Genomic DNA, 23,402 nt, shown 5'->3' on the forward strand with positions numbered 1-23,402 from the left:
CTCTCGGCTACAGGTATCCATATTCTGCTAAGAGGCCAAGGCCTTTTGGTGCACTCTTTAGAAAACAAGCATTGGCAATGCCAATATGCCTGGGTTATGCATAAAAGCGTATTTTGTGTCATTGGCGAGTTTAGGCACTCAGTAGGTTGTCGTACATGCACTTGGTCACTTACTTTTGCATTCATTAATCCATCCATTCATTCGTCCACCCACTGACTCATTCTTACATTCTCCGTCTAACATAACCAAACCAAAACACACATATACACAACAACATATGCAAGATAAAGTAAAAGAATAAAAGTAGATAAAAGAAATATGCTGCCATCTAAATAAACACAGTGGGCATATCCTTGCAGTTATGAAACTAAACATAGCAGTAGGTGTTCATCTTGTCATTTGTTGTTGTTTTTGAAGTTCCTACATAGTTGCTACATTTAGAAAAACATCTTGGAATGGTAAAAGAATGATATATATATAATAATATATGCCGACTGACATTCTTCCCTGGGTCTCACGCCAGCGTTACTGGGATCTCCAGCATCCTTGGACCCCTTCAAGCAGATTAATTCCTGCTCCTCGAGAGACCTGATTTCACCAACGGATCCTTGGCTTCGGGCGCTCCTCATCCCACTTCTTCACAGCTACCTGTGCGCATTCTGCGCCCTAATGTCCAGCCCCAGCTTTCCTTGGCTCTCTCTCCATCACCCCTGACAGCCCCAGCTTTTGCGAGGCTCTCTTCATCATCCCGGACCTCCAATGGTCACCACCCAGCTCCAGCACACTCACAGTGCTCTTTCCAGGGTGTCACGGTCACTCCCACCAATCAGCACTGTTTAAAATAAAATAAAATAATTTCGTAAGCTGATCCTGATGATAGCCTAAACCCCATTAAGGCCTAAACGCTGTAGACTTCTGCAGTGTAATTCATGGAGCCTCCCTCGTGGTTCCCAGAAAACGACCCTTGTTCATAATGTATCAAGTGTATGGGTACCAATAAGAGTTCATTGTATACATCTTTGTTGTTCTTGCGCCTCATTTCCTGCTGTATACACCTCTTCATGTGTCAACAGCGCCATTCATCTTTTCTACGAGCACATGTGCACAGTTCAATACAGGTACATGACATTCAATGCACACAGTGCTTTTTAGGTCTCGCCTGGCGTTGGAGCGCGCATGCGCTCCTCGCCTGCGAGAGCTATAGTCAACAAGTCAGTTTCGAGAAGGGGACTAGCCCCGCCCCCTCATTTCCATTGGGTAGCGTCAGCGTTTATGGTAAACGCTGGCTTCCCATTGGAAAGGAGGGCTTTTCGTTTCCTCCCTTTGGCTTTTTGGTCCGGCCCACCCGGACTGGCTCGCCTGATTCACGACTGTCGTGAAGACTTTTCTTATCTGCTTGTTTATTTAACAAGCAGATGTGAAGACTTTTCTTAACAGCCGTGAAGCGGGTATGCTACAAGCTGGCTCCTCATTGGCAATTGTACTTGCTCCTCCCTTCCCCCCAACCCAAAAGGAAACTTCCCAGAGTTGCGCTCATCAGTGTGTGGGTGTCAGGAAGCTTGAGGCGCTGGCGCGGCGCCATATTCCTCCACAGTATCCCTCCTTGTAGTGCTAATGACAAACTGCACAGCAGGGTCTCCCGAGTTTAACCAGTGAAAATGTTGCCAGAGACAGTTACCAAAAAGCACACTGCTCCTAGTGCTTGAAGCGCTGCTCTATCAAGAGGAGCTGGGCGCAGCATCTGTGTCGGAGTCCCTCCCTGAACAACCAACACCGGCCACTGACAGCTCTGACCTGGGCACCTGCGAGCACCCCGTCCCGAAGGCACCAGGGGTCGGCATCATCCAGCCAGCTGGACGAGAGCAAGTGCACCTACATCCGAGGTACGGGCACTTTCGGGGCAGGTGGTAGGGAGAGGGGACTAGCCTTAGTCTATGCGTCAGTGCTGTTTCTAAATGCAAATAAAATGCGTACCTTCTTAATATTTAGTCACAGCTGTTTGCAGGGCGCAGCAGGTAGTTGCAGTGGTGCCAGGACCTGCTATATCCTATACGTTACACTGCTTTATTGAAATATCACCGTAACTGCGTTTACTGCTGCTGGGCTTTGAATGTGGCTGTTTTCAACATTTCACAGCAGGGCTGCCACACGGAAGAATACTCTTGTGTCTGAGCAGGAGAGCTACTGCTGCACTTTAAGAGACAAGTGCTGGCACATTGCAGCAGGCAGCTGTGCTCTGACTACTAGCACGGGTCGGGTCCCACCCCACGGGTCGGGGTCGATTCCCGCCGGCAGGGCTGTAATACTCGTGAGGAGACAGCATACGCACTACTCAGCAGGCCTGTTGCACTTTTGATGTGAGGGTCCCGGCACTTCTCAGTCGCAGTAGCATACACAGTGTCCACACGTCTGCGCAGAGTTTGTATGCTTCTTAAAGAGCAGTGCATGTGCTTCCCAGCAGAGCTGCTGTCCTACTATTGGGACAGTAGCTGCTGTTCTAGGTAAGGCTGATGTGCTTTTAATGGGGCAGTAGCAGCTGTTCCTGGCAGAGCTGCTGTCCTTTTAATGGGACTGCAGTGTCTCTTTCCGGCAGGCAGTTGTTTAAATGGGCCGGTACTGTCCGGGACAAGTACCGGTACTTTTTTATTTTGAGGGGGAGAATACCTGCACTTCTCAAGAAAAACATAATACTTTTAATAGGAGAGTACCGGCACTTCTCAAGAAAACCGTAATACTTTTAATTGGAGAGTACCAGCACTTCTCAGCAACATGCTGGTGTGACGAGCAGTGTGCGACCTACTCTTCCACAACTTCTCAGCAACATGCAGGTACTCTGTCACAGAGTACCTGCACTTCTATTCTGCCATTTCAAGCGCTGCCGGCAGGGCTGCTGTGCATTTAATGGGATAGTAGTGTTTCTTCCCAGCAGGGTTGCTATACTTTCAGTGAGACAGTAGCAGTGGTTCCTGGCAGAGCCCCTGTCCTTTAAAGTGGTTGTAGTCTTGCTTCCCATAGGGCTGCTATACGTTTGATGGGACAGTAGTGTCTCTTCTCAATAGGGCTGCTGTACATATAATGTAACAAAGCAAGCACGGGCAGCATGTGTATTATTCATTTATGGAACAGAACCAGCACTGCTCATCTGGTCAGGCCCTGTCCCATAAATGTATTTAGCACCCACGCTGTTCATTTAATGGGACCGTCTAGAGTGTCTCAGCAGCTCTGCCCTGGTTTTAATGGTTCAGTACTTCTCAGCAGGGCTTTTATACTTTTAATGGGACAGTACCAGTATTTCTCAGCACTACTTCTGTCCTTGTAATTACATATTAGTAGAATGTTTTTTTGGGGGGGGGGGGGGTACAGTACTTTTAATGGAACAGTACCAGCACTTCTCAGTAGGGCTACTATACTTTTTAGGTCTCGAAAAAGACCTATAGAAATCGCTTCGGCTTTTTAGCCAAAAACGTGCACGCATTGCATTGCTTTCAATGGCAATGCGTGCACGCGTGGCGATTCCCTTATGGGAGCGAGCTTTGGCAACATATGTTTGCTCGCTCCCGCAAGGGAATAGCTGTGTGTTCTCTCGCACTCCCCCCACCCCTCTCACTTGTTAGCCCAGTACTGTTTCACTTTTGCGGCTGTGGGGCCGCCTTTGTGTTTCAGCGCTTGTATTAATTCATTCCCGACTTACTCCGCGAGGTGAGGTCACATGACACCTCCACAGACATCCACCCTGACGGCTGCGCCCCTGAATAATTAGAACCCCTGTTATCATACCTACAATATCACCCTACTGAGCAGCACTGTATCAATCTGTGCAAGGCATTACACCTCCTCCACCACAAAACCACATTAATGATCTGTGTTTCACTGAGCGGAAAGTCCTGACCCTAGCAGCACACTCAACAAATACCGAATTGATCGTGCCTCTTCCGAATGGCTGGAATCATGCGGACAGTCATGGCTGCAGCGCCATTGATCCGTGACTCTTCCTTCTGCTGCTGGGAACGTCCCTGGGAGCGCGCCCTACAGCTGCCAATAGCATATTTTCCGGCAGCAACTGCTGATAGCCAATACCAGATCCGGAATCGCCCAAAACGTCAATTTTTCATCGCTTTCAGTGACATTTTTACTTCCCTAATTTCAGAACATTTCCTTTTTCTTCGCAGGCGCTGGGAGCCCCGTTGCCCCCTTTAGTTCATTCTGTGTTTTTGGTAGCAACCTTTTTTTTTTCGCCCTTGTGGGCTCGTCCTCGGATCATTTTCGTGTTAGCACGATTCCTGTTTCCTAAATTGTAGCCGAGGAGATCTCTCCGCCCCCTGCCTCCTCACCCCTCTTTTTTTGGCAGCACCAGGACGTCCGGTGTGGCAGCAGATCTTTATTTTTTGGGAATCTTTCAAGGTGCTGGAAGAGGGGAGAAGAGATTTTTGTATTAAAGTCTAGCAGTGTTGTGAATGTTTTTTATTTTTTTTGTACATATTTTAGTGTGTAAATATTTTTTTTTTATTTTGTTGGTGTTGTGGATGGCAGCGATGAGCACACAAGGTGAAGCAGCCGGGCAGCCTTCCACTTCCGGCCAGGAGCCGCCTGCACCCTCGGAAGAGACCCCGAAGAGGGGACGGGGGAGACCGAGGAAACTGCAGCAGGTCAGTGACTGCAGGGGTTGCGCGGGGAAGGGGGCGGATTTCTGGTTTACGCTCACAGGATTTCACATCAGAGCACATCCCACATGGTTTCTCCATGCACAGGTCCTTTCGGGTGAGTGCACCACATCCACACCACAATATACCACCCACATGCATCCCAGCAACACACACTACCCACATGCATGGCACCAACACACTCCATACAATAACACAGCTCTACATTCCACTGCCCCCACATCTGCACACAACTTGCTCTATATCACAACACTAATACATATAATTGCACACACCAGAAGGCACCAGTAACCTACACTACATCACTGAATGCCACATACTATGACTACACACACCACAATTCCAACCGATATCGCTGTGCTCCAGCGGAAAAGGGCAAATTTACATATCCTCCCTGCGTCACAGACCCGTCATCACACTTACTCATTCATACACGCATTCATTGGTGGGGCCCATAACACCAACACTCATACGTCTCACTCCTATCTGCACACAGGAGGAAAGAAGCGCTGGACATGTGGGGGGGGGGTACCTTGTTACCTATCGGGAGTAATTCCTTTACATTATATACATTATATTCATCTGAACATATAGAATCCTAACTTTAGCATCAAGGCACTCCAGCACTTGGTCAATCGACCATTTAGTTGGACTGGTTGATGGTGATTTAGAACCAGCTAAAACACATTTAAAGCTTCGGAACTTTTCGATTAGCTTTTCAATACCTTATTAAAGAATCACAAACTCATTTCTTAATAATCAATGTTAAGTTTATCTAATTAATTCACTCTGTGTTGGCATAATCAGGATTACATTTCAAATCAGATTTCTATTGAGCGATTTCCAATCTTTGATCTTGGACATAAATTGACAGAAGATTTATATTACCTAAATTTGAATATTGGCGACCATTTCCAGAAGAACCTGTCAACCCACAGCGAAATCAAAATCCCTTCAGATGGAATCGTCCTTTTATAATCACAGAGAACCCAGGTAAGTCCAGGAAATGTCCTTCAGCACAACACAGTCCCCACAATTTAGCCAAGGGACCAAGCAATCGCACCAACGAACCAACAATCCAGCAAATCGACTCTCCACACCAACAGCCTAACAGCAATAAGGAAGAAAGGGGGTGAACCCTCTTCTAAACCCCCCCTTTTTATACTCTTTTTCTCCTTAACTTTTAGGACAATGTGCAACAATTTAGTGGTAGAAAGTGTTCTGATTGGCTAAGCCCTCCGAAAATTGTAAGTCTATTCAATATTCCCAGGTTTGCCTGTTTCCCATGAGACCGGGCATGATATCTTCCCAAATGTATTCTTTTCGTAGTTTCACAGGCGAAAGTTACGAAGTAACAACATGTAAACCTTCTTGTACAGGTCGTTCATTGTCCCCTCGGTCATTCACACTAGTCTGGGTTTTGGCAGTCCTCCACGTTCTTATCCTTGACAAGGAACATTTCGTTTCTCATCGGAGGTCGCTTGGAGATCTTCAGAGCCATCCGAGTCTGCGCAGTCGACATCGCGCTCACATAACGGTGGCCACTTCCGAACTCCATTTTATGTACTGCGGCCAGGTAGGCCCGAATGCCAACTTAAGCAAAAACAAACATAACAGTAATTAATATATAGAAATGAAGATTCTAATGTTTAAACCCACACTAATCCCAATATATATTAGTATTTTCCTAGCGTGGAGCAACATTTAAAGCAGTAATACTCACCATTCTGCAGCACTGGATGCACAAACCATCACAAAAGCAACATGAATCATGCAATTCTCTATTTCAACACATCCTAAAGTTAGTTTGCGTACCACAGTTAATCATTTAATTATTAGCCATGCAATTCGCATTTTAGTCCTACATGTATTTTGTGTTTATTAAGGTGCAATTGTTGGTTAATCTTACCACTCTACACAAATTAGTACAAGTTAATATTTAGAATGATTACATAATTAAATTTCATGCAAAATAGAGAAGGTATACAAAGGTTTTGCTTTACCTGCTCCATCAGCTGCATTCCAGACACACAGGGATGACCGCTTCGCTCCATCTCGGCAATATACCAAGTTTGCAGTACAGGGCTTTCATTTTTAAACTACTTTTATCAGGTGTAGTTTCTAATTTAACTAGAAGAAACCCCGGACTACTAATCCCAGAACGCATTTGGTGGCTAAATGAAAGCAGCTGACTGAAAACATAGTATTCCGGGTGACACTGAGCGACGCTGCAGCTTTTTAACATTAACGCAAAGCAACGTGGTATAGTATATTTTCAAACCACAGCTCAACTCCTCGCTATACACTGCTGTCAACCATCAACCAAGCACGATGCACAGTAATATAAAAAGTATACCGCAACACCCGCATATGATGCAGTACATCGCCGTGTATGTCAGTCCACACCAGGGCATAAAGCCCACACACTCTCGCTAAAATGAAAGCATATCACTGTATTCCACAGCACACCATTTGCTCACACTTCGACACGTCTTTTTAACAAAATCACACACAACACAGCCCATAAGGACATGCAAATATTGCATACCTTCACTGAGCGCATCTGGTTATACCACCCGCAGACACAGGCTGCACTCGGTGCCACACAACCCATTGTATGACTACCGCCACTGCTGCGCCACTCCCAGCGGTGTGCTACGCAGTCATTGTGCACACGCATCCGCTGGCGTTTTCCCCTCTCTGGGAGCCCTAGTCTCCTATCAGGCGCTCGGAGGGGAGGGCGGCCCCCCACCCCACGGCTTTGTTTGTAAGCTCAGCATGGGGCGCATGTCACATGCGCACAGGAGCTTTCGCACCCAGACAGGGGGCATCCGCACCCCAAACCCACCGAGCGTACACGAGGCACTCCCGGTCTCGTTACCCGGAGGACATGCCACCGGGAGGGGGGACCACACACACCCAAGCAAAGCGCCGACCACTGCCAGGCTCGCGCAGCCAGGCAGAAACTCTTTCCAGGAATCAGTTCTCAAAAGAGACCAACACTCGCTCCCAATCGACCCTCAGTATGACTCGCTCATGGCCTCATACCTCCCCCCGCACACACACACTTTGTACGTTTTAGAAACCCGTTGGTGTACCACCGCTGCATAGCTGGCTGTCGTGCCCACCGTAGAAAACATGCAGCCACCTCCTCAATTAATGAAATGCATTGAGGGTCGGACGCGAGGTGTAAACTGTGCCTCTCTTTGCTGTGGCCGCCTGGCTTTCTTATCGGGGGTACACTGTAAACCACATCCTGCTCAGCGGCAAAAAAAAACAGCAGAAAAAGCTTCTATTTTTCTCAGTGTGTGAAGCCCCTTCCACTCTCTACCATACACGAGCCCTCGCTTGTTATTACCCTGAACGTAGGATTCAGCATTCCCTGTTTTGTTGGGGTAGCACCCACTTGGGGGTCTCTTTATTTTGGTAGGGGGGGTCACATGAACCACATATGCCGATTATGGGTGCCGGAGCCACAAGCGAGCACGAAAGGGGCGTGGGACGCACACCTTCCACGCATGGTGTTTAAATGCACACCTTTCCCTTCATGTAAACAGCTTTCCCTTCATGTAAACAGAGGCCACCTTATCTGAGGACAGTGACCCATGCCTGAGGTTAAGGGGAGGGAACCCCGGCTCCACCGTGAGGTACATGGCCTCCCCGGAGTGTCCCAGGGTATCCTAACCGGGACCCACCAACCAGCGCCAGCCTGGTGATTTAGCGCGTGTTTTGAAGTTGCATTCAGAGCAGGAAGCCTTGCGCGTGGCTGATGGTGTCTCGCGCCTGCTTCTTTTTGGTGCTACTGAGCTCGGGCTCGCTTCACGAAGCGGGCGGAATCTGGTGTACCACCTCTTTTATGCCCCTCACGCCCAGCCAGTACATCATACTTGTTTTGAATCATCGTCACAGGGATGTTGTGGTGGACTAAGTGTCCCTGCCTGTGACGCGGTACTTGCTTTGTGTCGTCCTCGTAGGGATGCTGTGAGGCAGTCGGTGTCCCTGCCGGTGACTAGGTAGACACTGGGACTTGGGCCCGGCCTATTAGTAGGGTGGATTAGGGAGATGTTGGTACAGGATGCGCTGAGTGTGATAGTATGGATTAGACAAAGTGTTTGATCCTACGATTGTCTTAAAGAAGAGGTTCGGGTGGAGAGATTGCGTGGCGGTTAGATACGGCCACCCCTATAAATGCGGTAGAAATTCTGCGGTGGATGTGTTTGGTGACTCAATGTAACTCCGCAGTGTAGTTAGGAATGGACGGTTGGATGGCAGCGGTTTCGGGTTTGTGTGGATGATCCAGTGGGGCTGTAAGGTAGTTTTGATTCCATTTGACTTTCCCATTGGTGCTTTAATGCCGGTTGGTGATTTGATGTTCTCATGGCGCTGCAAAGCTGGTCTGGTAAAAGGGATGACCTCAGGGTGTTGCTCTGTACATGACCACAGGGTACATTAGTGCTGGCTGTGAATCCCTTTGGGTGACTTAAGGGTGTTGTGGTGCTGCTTTGTGGTTTCCCTAGGTTGATCTCATGTCACTTCTTACTGGTTTCCCTGGATGACGCTCATGGTTATATACAGATTGTTTATGGTGTCCTGGGATGGCACAATGGGGCTGGTCTGTGGTTTCACTGGGGCGAAATCATGGTGCAGGTTTGTGGATTCTCTGGAATTAATTAATGGTGCTGGTTTGTGGTTTCCCTGGTTGACGCTAATGGTTATGTACAGCTAGTTTGTGGTTTCCTGTGATGCCACAATGATGCTAGGTTTTGGTGTCTGACACAATGGTTCTGGTTTGTGGTTTCCCAAGGCTGACCTTATGGCACTGCTTAGTGTTTACCCTGGATGACACTTGTGGTTATGTACAGCTACTTTGTGGTTTTCTGGTATGACACAATGATGCTGGTTTGTGGTTTCATAGATCGACCTGATGATACTGGTTGTGCCCGCTTGTGATTTATTGTGATAACCCATGGGGTAGAAATGCTAGGTTGCTTTTATCAGTTATGACCCCAGAATGGCTTAAGGCATGCTTGATTGATTGTGATGTCCGTGGGATGACTACGGGAATGTGCTCTATATATGATCTCAGACTGGGGATCTGTTCCTTCTTGGTGACCCAATACTGTAGGTCTGATCTGTAGATTAAGCCAGGCTGTGGCAATGTTAGTTTGTGTTTCCTTTGGGTGGCCACATGGCTCTCTGTTATTGGTCACTGGTTTCATTGAGATGCCCTCACAGTACCCATTTATGTCTTTCGAAGTTAAGCCAGTGATGCTAGTTTGTGTTTTCCCAGGTTCCGGCAGCTAGCAGGGGGTAATGCAAGTCCCTGCAGTGCACAGGGCTCCCACTGGTCGGAGAGCTCCCTCTCATGCTGATATCTTTGAATACATGTGAGCTAACAGTCTCAGACCCGCCCCTGCCCATCACATTCTGCATGAGGCCCCCCATCATCTTACGCCATGGGCCATTAGTGATGGTAGGTGCCCACTGTGGGGCTTATCCGAGAACTCCAAGGGATGGTCCTATATTCTGCTTGGCACCAGATGCAGAATCTTCTTTTGGAGAAAATAGACACCCTGGCCTTGCTCTCACACTGGACATATGCAGGTGTTTATAGTAAAGCCTGTAATTTGTATGGTTATCAAAGCTCCACTTGAAATCACATGGAATGGCAGCCAGCTTGGCTCCCAGAATTTGAGATCGCGCAACCACCCCTAATCTAGTCTTTTTTTTTTTTTTGTAAATCTGAGATTGCTCGGATTGCACCTACCTGCTGAGCAGATGGGTCTTTTTAGGTCTCGGCTCGAAGGCTGCGCTTACGCAGTCTTGCTCCGAGATTTAATGTTAGGAGTGGGGCTTTAACCCGCCCCTTTTTTTTGTCTCTTCTCCATTGGCTGGCCTCTGAAATTCTGGTCAGCCATTGGAGAAGAGCATTGTCTCTCCAAACAAGCCCCGTCTTTTTCGGATTCGGGGCGCGTTTTTTCGATTCTTTCTCTCCTCTGGAATGTAAACATTCCAGCCAATGGCAAGAGGAGAGAAAGAAAAACACGCCCCCGAATCCGAAAACGCCACTGCGTTTCTCTGAGGCATTTCTGCTTGACCTCGGAGAAAGGCGGTGGTGTTCATGGCTCTCGCTATCCAGGTGCGATCCAGACCGAGAAGAGAAGACCTTGGAGGCAGTCTGATGGATAGATCTATTGCAGTAAATGGTGCCCCTCCAAACGAAAGTAAGCCAGAGACATGGGCCCCTACGTGCACGCTTGTGGAGATACCCTGTATACAGAGCTGATTGTGGACGTTTAACTAGCTGAACATGAATGCCCCCCTCTTACCTTGTGGGCCATGGTGGAGCATCTCAGCCGACAGCTGCGCTGTGCTATTTTTAGGTGTCGCCTATGTAGCGCGCATGCGCTGCATAGGAGGGCCTTTAGCCGTCGCTCTGCTCATTTTCAAGCACACACTCGTGCTTGTGGCGGCATCCACCTTGCGAGCAGGGGCGTGTCACCAGCACGAGTGCAGTGCTTGAAAATGAGCGGACTGCTCTCCCAAGCGCGTGCGTGCGCATCTCTCTCCTCGCCCACACGTCCCGGCCACTAACTCGCTCCGCCCTCTCCGTCTCCTTTTTGCTCGCGCTTCTTGTTTTCTAATGCTGTGTGTTGATGCAAGATCCGAGTCCGTCAGATATTCTTGTAAATCACTGACCACTGTTGTCTGCAATTTGAAAAAAACACAATTTTCAAGGTAACTACCCCAAAATACTCATGTAATATAAAAGGTACGTAATGGGTAATGTATAATATGGTCCAATGGTTCTATCTCTGGGCTCTGTTGACATTTACAAACCACTCTGCCTTCAGCCTCGGGGTTTATGAGGTCACTAGAACAACTCAAAGACAATATTGGATCATATTACCAGCAACTGAAATGTTCTGTTGTGACAACCTGTACAGCATGCGATGCACTAAAACCAGCATTCTGACAAAAGAAACAGAGAATGAATATGGGACCTGGGTAAGCATCCCTGACCCCCATAGAGCATTTTGGCAATATCCATTGGGGGAAGTACTGGGGTATATACTACTTTGAAAACTTAAATAAATACCCTGTTCTTCTTGCAGGATTCATGGATTCAATGTTAAGTCTGTGGATCCACAAATGTGTGGGTAGATCCACCAATATTTAAAACAAGCATTGGCATAGCCAATAGGTCTCGCTTTTGGGACCTTTTAAGTATTTAGTTATGCAGCACAATATCCTTGGTGCAACAACATCTACTGTTGCATGGCTAAATACTTATACGGTCCCAAAGGCGAGACCTATTGGCTATGTCAATGCTTGTTTTTAATGAGACCATGCAAGTAGGTCTCAGTGGGGTTACTGCACGTTTAATGGGACAGTACCAACACTTCACAGCATAACTTCTACCCTTTTAATGAAGCATTACTAGTAGGTCTCCACTGAACATTTAATGGGACAGTAGCTGAACTTCTCAGCAGGTCATTCTACCCTTAAAAAGACGGTACTAGTAGGTTCCAGCTTGGCTACTGCACTTTTAATGGGACAGTACCAACACTTTTCAGCAGGTGTGCTGTTCGGCACTTCTTGGCAGGGCTGCCTCACTGCACCTGAACTTTGCATTCCTAGAGGTAACATCTGTCTGGCATGGTTGCTTTGTCCTGTTACATCAGATCTCTGAGTCTGAGCTGGATGCTCCTTTTGTTGTTGAGTGTCACCTGCCTGGTGTTTTGCCTGTAGAGAGGCACCTCCGAGCAGTGCTAGAAATGGAAAAATGTAAGTGCAGGTACCCTGTAACAGAGTACCTGCTTGTTTCTAAGAAGTGCCGGTCCACAGGGATGTGTCCAGTGGGAAGGATAAACATTTGCACTACTAACAACACATGATGGCACATTTCCTCTTGCCTACACCGCACACCCCAAAAGTTGTTTGTGGTTTTCAGGTCTGGTGCACCGGCCAAATGAGATTATATATTGTTGTTTCTTGGGTATTTCGGAGTCGGAGCCACCCTGCACGTGCTGTTCTCCCAGCCTGACCCAAATAAGCAGACACGCTGCCAAGGGTGTGGTTGCACACAGGTGAGCTGACGAGACTGCTCCCCCTCCCACCGCTCGTGGCCTGCAGCAGTATTTGTCTTGTCGCAGCACTATTTGAGCTCGCTAATGTTTGAGCAGGTTGTATTTAAATATTCAAAGCTTGTTGTATTTATGATTGCAGCATCCAGGGCCGGACGCACCATTCTGAAAGACCCCATGACCTTTCCTCCTGCAGGATGGCACTAATTTAAAAAAGAATATATATATATATATATATTACCTACTGGCGGTCGGTCGCCAGTAGGTAGTTATAGTTAGGACCACGTTTCCATAGGAAATCCGCAACATTCTATTTTGAATAACTTTTGCGCCGGTCGACGAATCCTTGCGAATTTTTCAAAATAGGTGGGGCGCTACGCTCCGCTCCTACCCTGAAAGTCTCGGGGGGGATTCGTCAAGCGGGGGCTGAGATAAAAGGGGGGTCCCAAAACGCGTTTTTCCCATGCATTTTTCCATAGGACCTTTAGACACAGCTACAGCCCGAACGGCTGAACAGAATTACTTGAAATTTGGCAGAGAGGTAGTCCTCAGGTCAAGGAAGTGCCTTTTGTAGGTTTGGTGTAGATCTGTTCAGTAGATTCTGAGAAAATAGCCTTTAAATCAATATATATATCTGAGCCAGCTTACGGTGCGCTTACGGTGCGCTTACCGTACGCGTACGGTGGCGTGCGCGAGCGCGATTCTGATTGGCCCTTAGATCTTAGTAAACATTCGAATCGGTCGAAACCAGGAAGCGGCGACCGCCATTTTCTCTCTCGCACTCTGAGGGGGGGAGCTGATAAACAAATGCCAAAAACATATAAAGGGGCTGTTTAGAAAATTTCGCCAATTACGCTTACCGTACGCTTACCGTACGCGTACGGTAAAAAATTATTAAAAAAAAAAAAACCCACTCTCTCCACCCCGTGTGCAAATGGTGGCCGAAGGCCACCATTTGTGCATGGCATACAAGAGCACAGCATTTCCCCAAAAAATTTCAACAGATTACCTATGACAAGGAAGCGCATAACATGTCCTCCATTTGCGCACAGTGCGCGAAGCGCATCGTGCGTACATGGCCCATCTAGCGTAACGTGGGCACGCGGTGCGCGTAGCGCACCGTGTGCCCACCGTGCGTGCACGGCACTAACTGCGTAAAGTGGGTGCGCGAAGCGCACCGTGCGCGCACGGAACGAACTGCGTTAAGTGGGCGCGCACGCCACGAATGGCGTAAAGTAACTTAGCATTTAAAAAAACGTACAAATTCACTGAAAAAACCATAGGTTTCACACACGTTATAGTTAGGAATTAGCATTTAAAAAACCTTGCAAATTCACTGAAAAAACCATAGGTTTCACACATGTTATAGTTAGCGGAAATTTTACTGATAAAAAACCAATGAAATTCCCCCGTTATAGTTAGTGCAGGAAACTATAACTCACGCGACCGCAATCTTCTGCTGATGACATATGTGTCTTTATGAAAAAAAAATATTTGTAATATATGTATAGCTAAAAATTTATGGAAGAAGACATGGGCAAATAAGTGTCTAAATACAGTATTAGCATCAGCAGAAGATTGCGGTCGCGTGAGTTATAGTTTCCTGCACTAACTATAACGGGGGAATTTCATTGGTTTTTTATCAGTAAAATTTCCGCTAACTATAACATGTGTGAAACCTATGGTTTTTTCAGTGAATATATATATATATATATATATTTCTATGGCTGATACTGGTTTCCAGTAAGGCCTGGCACCAGCACCCTGACTGTTTAGAGAAGTGTTTCTTAACCACAAATTATATATTTTGATTAATGTGCAAACAATACATATGTGAAAATCACATTTTTCATTTTAACGGGACTGTTGGGCCTTTTTAAAATGAAGCTGCATTTGTAAAAGATGAAGCAATATTGTGGATTCTAGCAAATCACTCTGTCTTTTTTGCTCTTTATGTCAGAACATATCAGTGCCTCTTCAGCTGTGGTCCTCAGTCATCTGTGCTAGGTTCTGTTTTGCTGTACTTGTGCTACTCTCACTAAACCAAATAAGAATACCAACTGCATTTTTAGCTTCCATTTCAAATTCCTTCGTTTACAGAGCATTGTAAATTATTCAGTTTTGCTTTTTATTTTTTATATATATATATATATATATAACAACAACCTGATCGTCTTTCCACAAACAGGCACCAACACCGTGAAATATTTTGGCACAGAAGGCGATTTATTTCAAACCCAGGTCAGAAGCGTTTCGGCGGTAAAACCGCCTTGCTCTCTGCATATATATATTATCTACTGGCGGTCGCCAGTAGATAGTTATAGTTAGGACCGTGTTTCCATAGGAAATCTCAAAATTCTATTTTGAATAACTTTGGCGCCGGTTGACGAATCCTCGCGACATTTTCAAAACTAATGGGGCGCTCCGTTCAGCTCCTACCCTGAAAGTCTCGGGGTGATTCGTCAAGCGGGGGCTGAGAAAAAAGGGGGGTCCCAAAACGCGTTTGCCTGCACTAACTATAACGTGGAAATTTCAATGGTTTTTCACGAGTGAAATGCCCAGCTAACTATAACATGTGTGAAACCTATGGTTTTTTAAGTGAATTTGCAAGGTTTTTTTAAATGCTAATTCCTAACTATAACGTGTGTGAAACCTATGATTTTTTCAGTGAATTTGTACGTTTTTTTAAATGCTAAGTTATGTATTTATTTATTCATTTATTTTTAAGGTTTTTCACCGTGCGCGCTCGGTGCTCTCCGCGCACCGTGCGCCCACGTTACGTAGTTTGCGGAATTTTTCCGTTTCTACCGTGCGCGTACGCTACGCACACTCCGCAATTTTTCGTAAAAAAATTAAAATACATTTTTGCCCTTGGGGGTCCTTCTGGGACCCCCTGACCAAGGGTAGGGGTTCAGGAACTGTCCAGCCTGCCCCCTTTTCACGTTATCCAGCTTTGTTTTTCACCCCCTCAGACTGCGAGAAACAAAATGGCGGCCGACACTTCCTGGTTTCGACCGATTCGAATGTTTACTAAGATCTAACAACCAATCAGAATCGCGCTCGCGCACGGCAGCGTGCGCGTACGGTAAGCTTACGCTACGCGCTCGGAGCGTGCCTATAGATATATATATTGATTTAAATGCTATTTTCTCAGGAAATACTGAACAGATTTACACCAGACATCCCTGACCTGAGGACTACCTCTCTGCCAAATTTCAAGTAATTCTGTTCAGCCGTTCGGGCTGCAGCTTGGACTAAAGGTCCTATGGAAAAATGCATGGGGAAAACGCGTTTTGGGACCCCCCCCCCCCTTTTTCTCAGCCCCCGCTTGACGAATCCCCCCGAGACTTTCAGGGAAGGAGCGGAGCGGAGCGCCCCACCTATTTTGAAAATTTCGCGAGGATTCGTCAATCGGCGCCAAAGTTATTCAAAATAGAATGTTGCGGATTTCCTATGGAAACACGGTCCTAACTATAACTATCTACTGGCGACCGCCAGTAGATAATATATATATATATATATATATATATATATAGATATATATAGATATATATATATATGATATACTTTCTCAATCTGCTAACAATGTTTCTAAACAGTTGCAGGCCCCCTTGGTAAGCATTACTGACACCCCGGGGTCTGGGTACCAAGGGATGATAAAACAAGCATTAAAAATGAAATAGGTCTCGCCTTTGATTAAGTTAAAGCTATTTGCTTTGCTATACAATAGCATTAGCAAAGCAAATGGCTTCAACTTAATCAAAGGTGAGACCTATTGCATTTTCAATGCTTGTTTGTGTTTGTTTTCTTGCTCTTGCAACCAAATATATAGAACAAGCATTTACAATGCAATGGTCTCGGCATTGTTTAAAGTTAGAGCTGTTGGCATTGCTCATGACATTCTTGTATGTTTTTGTTTTTAAAACATTTAAAGAAACAGCATTGTTATTTACAATGCCAATAGCTTAATCACTCTCCAATGCGAGACCTATTGCATTTGCACCCACACACAGAGCCACCCACACATACAGAGCCACCCACACATACAGAGCCACCTACACATACAGAGCCACCTACACATACAGAGCCACCTACACATACAGAGCCACCTACACATACAGAGCCACTCACATAGAGCAACCTACATAGAGTTACCCCCACCACTCACATAGAGCATTCTACACACAGAGTTACCCCCACACAGAGCCTCCCACACACACAGAGCCTCTCACATACACACACAGAGCCTCCCACACACACAGAGCCTCCCACACACACACCCACAGAGCCTCCCACACACACACACAGAGCCTCCAACACACACACACAGCCTCCCACACACATATACGCTACAGCCAGGGCTTTAAGAGGGCCGGGTCTCACCAGTGAAGAGCATCGGCAGTTTTTTAAATGGGGCCTCGAAACGGGTCTCTTTCGGGAGAGACCCCATGCGACGTGTCCGGGAGGTTTCGAGGTCTCAACCATCTGAGTACCTGCTTCTGGGACGGCACATGGTCCGGGTGCACGCATTGTCTGACCACCCGAATACCTGCTTCTTGGGGGTGTGGGCAGGGAGACTCCCGTAGCGTGTCCGGGGCTTCCAGGGTCTGAAGCGCACGTGTTCCAGCTTGTCGGGGTAGAGACAGCCAGAGGCGTGAGATCTCAGAGTTTAACCCGATGCTCAGAAATGTAAGTTTAATTCCAACAGCATCCTCATAGTCGCCCACATTTTCGCTCTCCGGGTCCGTCCCTGCTACTCAAAGTCGGTTTTATATCCGTACGGTTGGCAATTCGCCCAGGGGCACTCGCATGTCTTCCAAACCCCCGGGCACTGTACTTCGTGGGGATTTAACTACACATGTAGGTATGACACATAAAGATTGTCTTTAACTGTATGGTGTGGCCGCTAGTATTATTGGAGGTGGACTCCTCGAATCCACGAGCACGCTCTGCAGCCACGAATTCTTTAACAAAACCTTCACGCGCGTTGTAAGAAGTCTCGTGGGTGGGAAAAATGCAAACCCAGTGAAAGTTTAAAGATGTATGCACTGTACCACCTTATCACGTTCAATTCCGCGGCTCGTCAGGGGTCAGGAATCCCGTGCATCCCTTGCACGCTCACTTCAGCGCCTAGACGCCTTGCACGCTCACTTCAGCGCCTTGTCAGGGGTCGTACATAGGATACGGACAATATAAACACATACACCACTCTTTGCAGTGTCTACAGTAAAAGGTGTAAAGCAGAGTGTGAGTATTCGAACTACAAGAATACAGTTATCGGCGAGGCGTGGCTGTGCCTGTGTTTTGGAATCGAGTGGTGTGAAGTGCGTGCTTGTGTGTGTCTGTCCTTAGTGGCGTCCGCTGGCCGCCGCCGCTGGTTTCACATTACACAGCTTTAGGACCCGAGGCTGCAACCTAGCAGGACGCAGACGTCTCAAGTGTCCCACGCCAGCGGAGAGTACGAAATACGAGTTTCTTTTCTATCTTTTGCAAATTTACAAATTCCAGAATGTACCGGGGTAAAAAAGCCTGCCAGTTTCAAGGGGACGATTCGCAGAGTTTTTAATGCACTGAGATCGAGTTTATGTGCACAAAAAGGTCAACTAAGCGTTAAGGTCGGATCTTCTGATTCAAAGTGTCGGACTCTGCGAAAGACAGGAGTGCGTGCCTCGGTCTCCCCAGGGTGAAAACCGGAAGGCAGCACCGCCATACTCATTCACTGGCAAAATACGATCCCTGTAGACAAGATGAAACAATACCATTGTGCAAAAATCAGATCTTTCAAATAAATGTACCTGTGCGATCAACAGGAGTAGGTTTAGCGGATGTGAAATGTAAGCCTCCCACTTGCTTGGATTTCTACTTACTTCTGTGAGTTTTGTCAGAGGGAATCGCCCTGAACACCACTGCCTTTCTCCGAGGTCAAGCAGAAATGCCTCGGAGAAACGCAGCGGCGTTTTCGGATTCAGGGGCGTGTTTTCCTTTCTCTCCTCTTGCCATTGGCTGGAATGTTTACATTCCAGAGGAGCGAAAGAATCGATAAAACACGCCCCCGAATCCGAAAAGGACGGGGCTTGTTTGGAGAGACAAACCTCTTCTCCAATGGCTGACCAGCCTTTAAGAGGCCAGCCAATGGAGAAGAGGAGAGAAGAGGGGCGGGTTAAAGCCCCTCTCTCCAAGTCATTAAATCTCGCGAGCGAGACTGCGCAAGCCCAGCCTTCGCTAGCCGAGACCTAAAAAGGAGCGATAGAATGTTTTTTTATCTGTGATACTGGAAGACCTCGAATCAGATCATCAACACTGTATAATGTGCTCCAAGAACAGATGAAGGAAGGCAGCCATGATGCTAGACTGTTGTGCTTCAGCTGGAGAACACATGGCTTCTGTGGCAGTGGCCGTGATTGGAAAAAATGCCCGTCCTGATTAAAATTGTAGTTGACCAGTTACAAATTGTTTCTACTGGTTCCAGTTGTGATATGTGGATTTGTGGACACTGAGTTATGAGATTAAAGCAAAACATTTAAATAATGTAAAATAAAACCAAGGAATTTTACTAGTTAAATAGGAACTGGAACAAAAAGATGAGAAGGAGCAGGCGGCATCAGGAATCCAAAATCATTTTAGCCATATTGGTCCAGTACAAGTCCAAAAAAGTGCACATGCCAACTACTGACTCCAGTACAATACATATGCGTCCATTCTAGGAAGATTTACACCACTCGGATCACACAGGCCATTCACAGTTGCTGTTTTTTTTCTTATTCTTCTACAGTAACAAGCAAAGCTTTTCTTTAAGGACTACCCACCATACTTAAGTTTGCTGTGTCAGGCCTTGTGTCAGTGTTGTAGTTCTGTGGACTGATGCGCACATTGCAGATTACTGTTGTGCACACTTCAGGATACAAGCTTAAAACGTGTTGGGCCACCAAGCACTTGATAAGCCATTTCTACATGTAAACAAGTTATTGTTAATAATGAAAGAGTCATTTCTCAATAAACTTCGTACAATAATTCCATGTTACCGGTAAGGTTTAATTCATAGTCTTGTGTCCTATTCCCTCCAAAGAAATGCACTGTGCACAGCCCACTGGTAGCTCACATTTGCCTGCTTTGCACTTAACTGAAATCTTGAGACAAACAACTAAAACAAGTTCTGTATGGTGTTATAGCTCAGAAATATGTAAGGTGCAAGAATGCAACAAGAGTGAACCAGTGATTTCAAACCATTATCAAAATGTTTTTTTTTATGCTGTAAATTTGATTTCATTCAACTATTAGGGCCTATGAGAAAGAAATGAGCTTGTGTTACCACTATAGATTGTGCACGATAGCTCAGGAGGCTAAACGCCTGCTCCAGTGACTGGTCTAAAGTTCGAATAGCCTGACCCGGTCATTCCTCCTTCCAGTCTTGATAAACCGTAAACGACTGATTTTAATAAAGGTCTTTTACAGTCCATGGCAAACTCAGGGTTTAGTGCTGTTTGAAACTCGTTTTTGCTTTTACTTGAGTCTGCTAAACAAGGTAATTGGCACTTCATACAGGAGAAACATGTAACAATTCTTGGCAGTCAATGTTCCAAACTTAACAAAAAAAATGTGGCAAATGCTGTGGAGGGCGGTGCTTTTACAAGTCTAAATATACTCAACGGATGAGCACTTAAAAACAAAAATAGCCATCAATATTCAGGGTAGGATCAGGTTTGGCACTTTCTGTAACCAGATGCCTTTGCATCGTGGCCTAGCAGAGCAGAAATGCATGGTCTGCAGACCCCAGGGCAGGGGGCGGTGTCGTTTAAAACCACAGCAACAAACGCTGCTAAAATGTAAGTAAAACTCTAAAGAGAACTGCTTTGATGTCTGAAAGCAGAATAATAACGCATCCAAGCCATGCCCCACCCCCACATGATGCCCAATGATGGTGGAAGGTATGGGAAGATCTCCAGATGGCCCCTAGCGCTGGGCACAGGAGGGCACAGTGTGAATTAAGGACAGAGAGGCTGGCACACGAGAGCTTTACAAATAAAGAAAGCCATGAGATGTGCAGTAACCAGGCCCTCTGATATTAGTCTTCTTGGCATCGCGTGTCTCTATTCATTAAACAGTTTGCAGAATTCCTCTGCTGCACAAAATGTGCAAACAGTACCATTGCAGAAACGTGGCAAAGCCCAGTGGTTCTTACTTTAAAATATCCCAGATCCATGGTTTTCCTACAGGCGTGCACAATTACTGAATGCTACAGAGAGAAACTGTTAAAATTCATCCGACTCCAACATTTTTAGGTCTCGGCTAGCGAAGGCTGCGCTTGCGCAGTCTCGCTCGCGAGATTTAATGACTTGGAGAAGAGGGGCTTAAACCCGCCCCTCTTCTCTCCTCTTCTCCATTGGCTGGCCTCTTAAATGCTGGCCAGCCATTGGAGAAGAGGTTTGTCTCGCAAAACAAGCCCCATCCTTTTCGGATTCGGGGGCGTTTTTTTTCGATACTTTTCGCTGGGCGTGTTTTTCTCTCCTCCAGCCAATGGCAAGAGGAGAGAAAAGAAAAACACGCCCCCGAATCCGAAAACGCCACTGCGTTTCTCTGAGGCATTTCTGCTTGACCTCGGAGAAAGGCAGTGGTGTGCTCGTCCGCTCGTCCTCTCCCCCTTCTCTCGGCTCCCTCGGTGCTCCCGTGTCCGGCTGCTGCTCTGGTCTCCTCCCCCTGTCCTCTCAGGCTGTGCACACAAAAAGTAGTTCACTTGTACAATTTTTACAAAAAGCATTCACAAACAAATCTATTGCTGATAATTTTAGGAAGCAGCTTTGTTTATGTGCTACAAAAAAATGTGAACAAAGCAAATGTGAAGCAACTGTGTTGTGAAAATCAACATAATGTGGTTTGTAACGTGCCGGTAACAAACTGTAAATAAAATGTGTTTATAAAAGACACCGGAAGGACAGGATCCGTCGTGTCTGCTTTAAACCCCACGTGAAGGGAGGGTGGAGGCGCGGCGACAGTGGAGTCAGTGTCTGCGGCCACTGATCGTGCCCCATGGCAGCTACGTCAAGACTGCCCCGGCCAATCACAGCTCCCGATTAAAGTGTCACAGTGAATGAGAGGCGCGTGCACGTGTGAAAGAGCGTGATTCAGTAAGTAACTGAAGGTTTCAGTCACTCAGTTAGAACTTCAATGAGTGAGTGAATCCGCGGATAAGCGCATCAGTGAATGGGTGGATGAATTAACCAGTGAAAAGTAAACCGGTAAATAGGCCGCTGAGTGTGCAGTGCTCACCACGAACTGACACGACTCTAGGCGCTGAGTGAATGCAGCGTTTCACCACTAAATGCATTGCTCGGCGGCTTTAGTCACTGGCGTCATTTCACTCTTTACACGTGTTTTCTTGAGCGCGATGCGGGCCACCAGGGCTCCTTGGTATTTTGGTGGTCGCTGCACAAGAAGGCATGTATAGAAATATGGAACACTGAGCCACGGGCAGAGGGGTCTACAGAGCGACTTCCCGTCCTGCACTGTGAATTCATCTTCTACCAATGCATTCTGGGAGTTGTAGTCCTGCTTCAATCCTATTGCATGTTGCTCACCTGATAGCCAGATTTGTAACTGAAACCCCCGGACCCTGCCAGCATGGATTGAGGGGATAATCTCACTCGAACCTCAGAGTTTTTTAGCAGCTGTGAGGGCAGGGGGCCAGGGCCCCCTCCGAGAGACGAAGTGCTGCCGCGCCGAATTTATCACATTTATTTTTGATCTCTTGATCTAATGTCCTTTTCGGATTCGGGGGCGTGTTTTTGTCGAAGTTTTCTCTGGGCGTGGTTTTTTTTTCGAGAGAGAAAGAAAACACGCCCCCGAATCCGAAAACGCCGCTGCCTTCAGCTGCTAAGCCCCACGGTGTTGCCCATCTGAAAGTAAGTTGCTGGTCGCACGAAATTGATGGCGTTTGCGGTGGAAGAAATCCTCTGAGCTTGGAAATGAACACATTAACCACAACCAGCCTCTGGGGTGGGGGAGGGGGGCGCTGATGAGGAAGCGGGGGCTTTAACTCTTAGATGTACGGTTCTTGGGCTTGAACAGATGGCGTCAGTCCTGCTCGTAAGGGGCCGTTGATCTGTCTACCTCTGCTGTCCACTCTTTCATTTGTGAAGGTAGACTGCGGGATTATTAAAGGAAACCCCCCGCCCTCCCCCCAGACGGGAGTGTGAGTCTGGCCGGCCTTGGTGTTCTCGTGTCACAAATGGTCTCCAGTGTAATGTGAGAGGGCGCACCGTGTCCTGGTGTGAGCTGCCCTGTGCCCTCTGCTCTGACTGTACCCGCCGTCCTCCCTGTGCCCTCGGGGCCTGAGCCCGCTCGGATCTGAACGCCTCCTTATCTGATGCCACCACGCCATCACTTGCACAAGATCGCAGTGTGCGACGGGAGCTTGCTCTTTGAATATTAATAAGTCTGTGATCAGTCTCTGGGCACCCTTGGTGCCCCTCCGCTGTCCATCCCTTTGAACCCTCGCACAAGCAAGCCTTGGCTCACCACAGTGCAGTGGTACCCGGGCACAAGCACTGTGTGGGCCTTGGGGCTCCCTGAGGGTGAAGCCTGAGGGTTAACGTTCTCTCCCTCACATGGGCAGGGACGGCCTGCTGACACTAGCAGGAGGGTGGAGGTCTGCCATCTG

At 47.1% G+C, this 23,402-nt stretch overlaps 1 protein-coding gene across 1 annotated transcript in view; it reads left to right on the forward strand.

The window, feature by feature from the left end:
* Positions 1 to 23,402, forward strand: part of MAP3K14 (mitogen-activated protein kinase kinase kinase 14) — an 820,749-nt gene that overhangs the window by 623,723 nt on the left and 173,624 nt on the right. The window contains exon 2 of the mRNA XM_085650287.1: positions 4,531 to 4,646. The gene's annotated coding sequence lies outside the window, so the exon portion shown is untranslated. The remainder of the gene's footprint in view (positions 1 to 4,530; positions 4,647 to 23,402) is intronic.

Source organism: Triturus cristatus, chromosome 1_1 (genome assembly GCF_964204655.1).
Source record: "Triturus cristatus chromosome 1_1, aTriCri1.1, whole genome shotgun sequence".
Taxonomy (NCBI): Eukaryota; Metazoa; Chordata; class Amphibia; order Caudata; family Salamandridae; genus Triturus; species Triturus cristatus.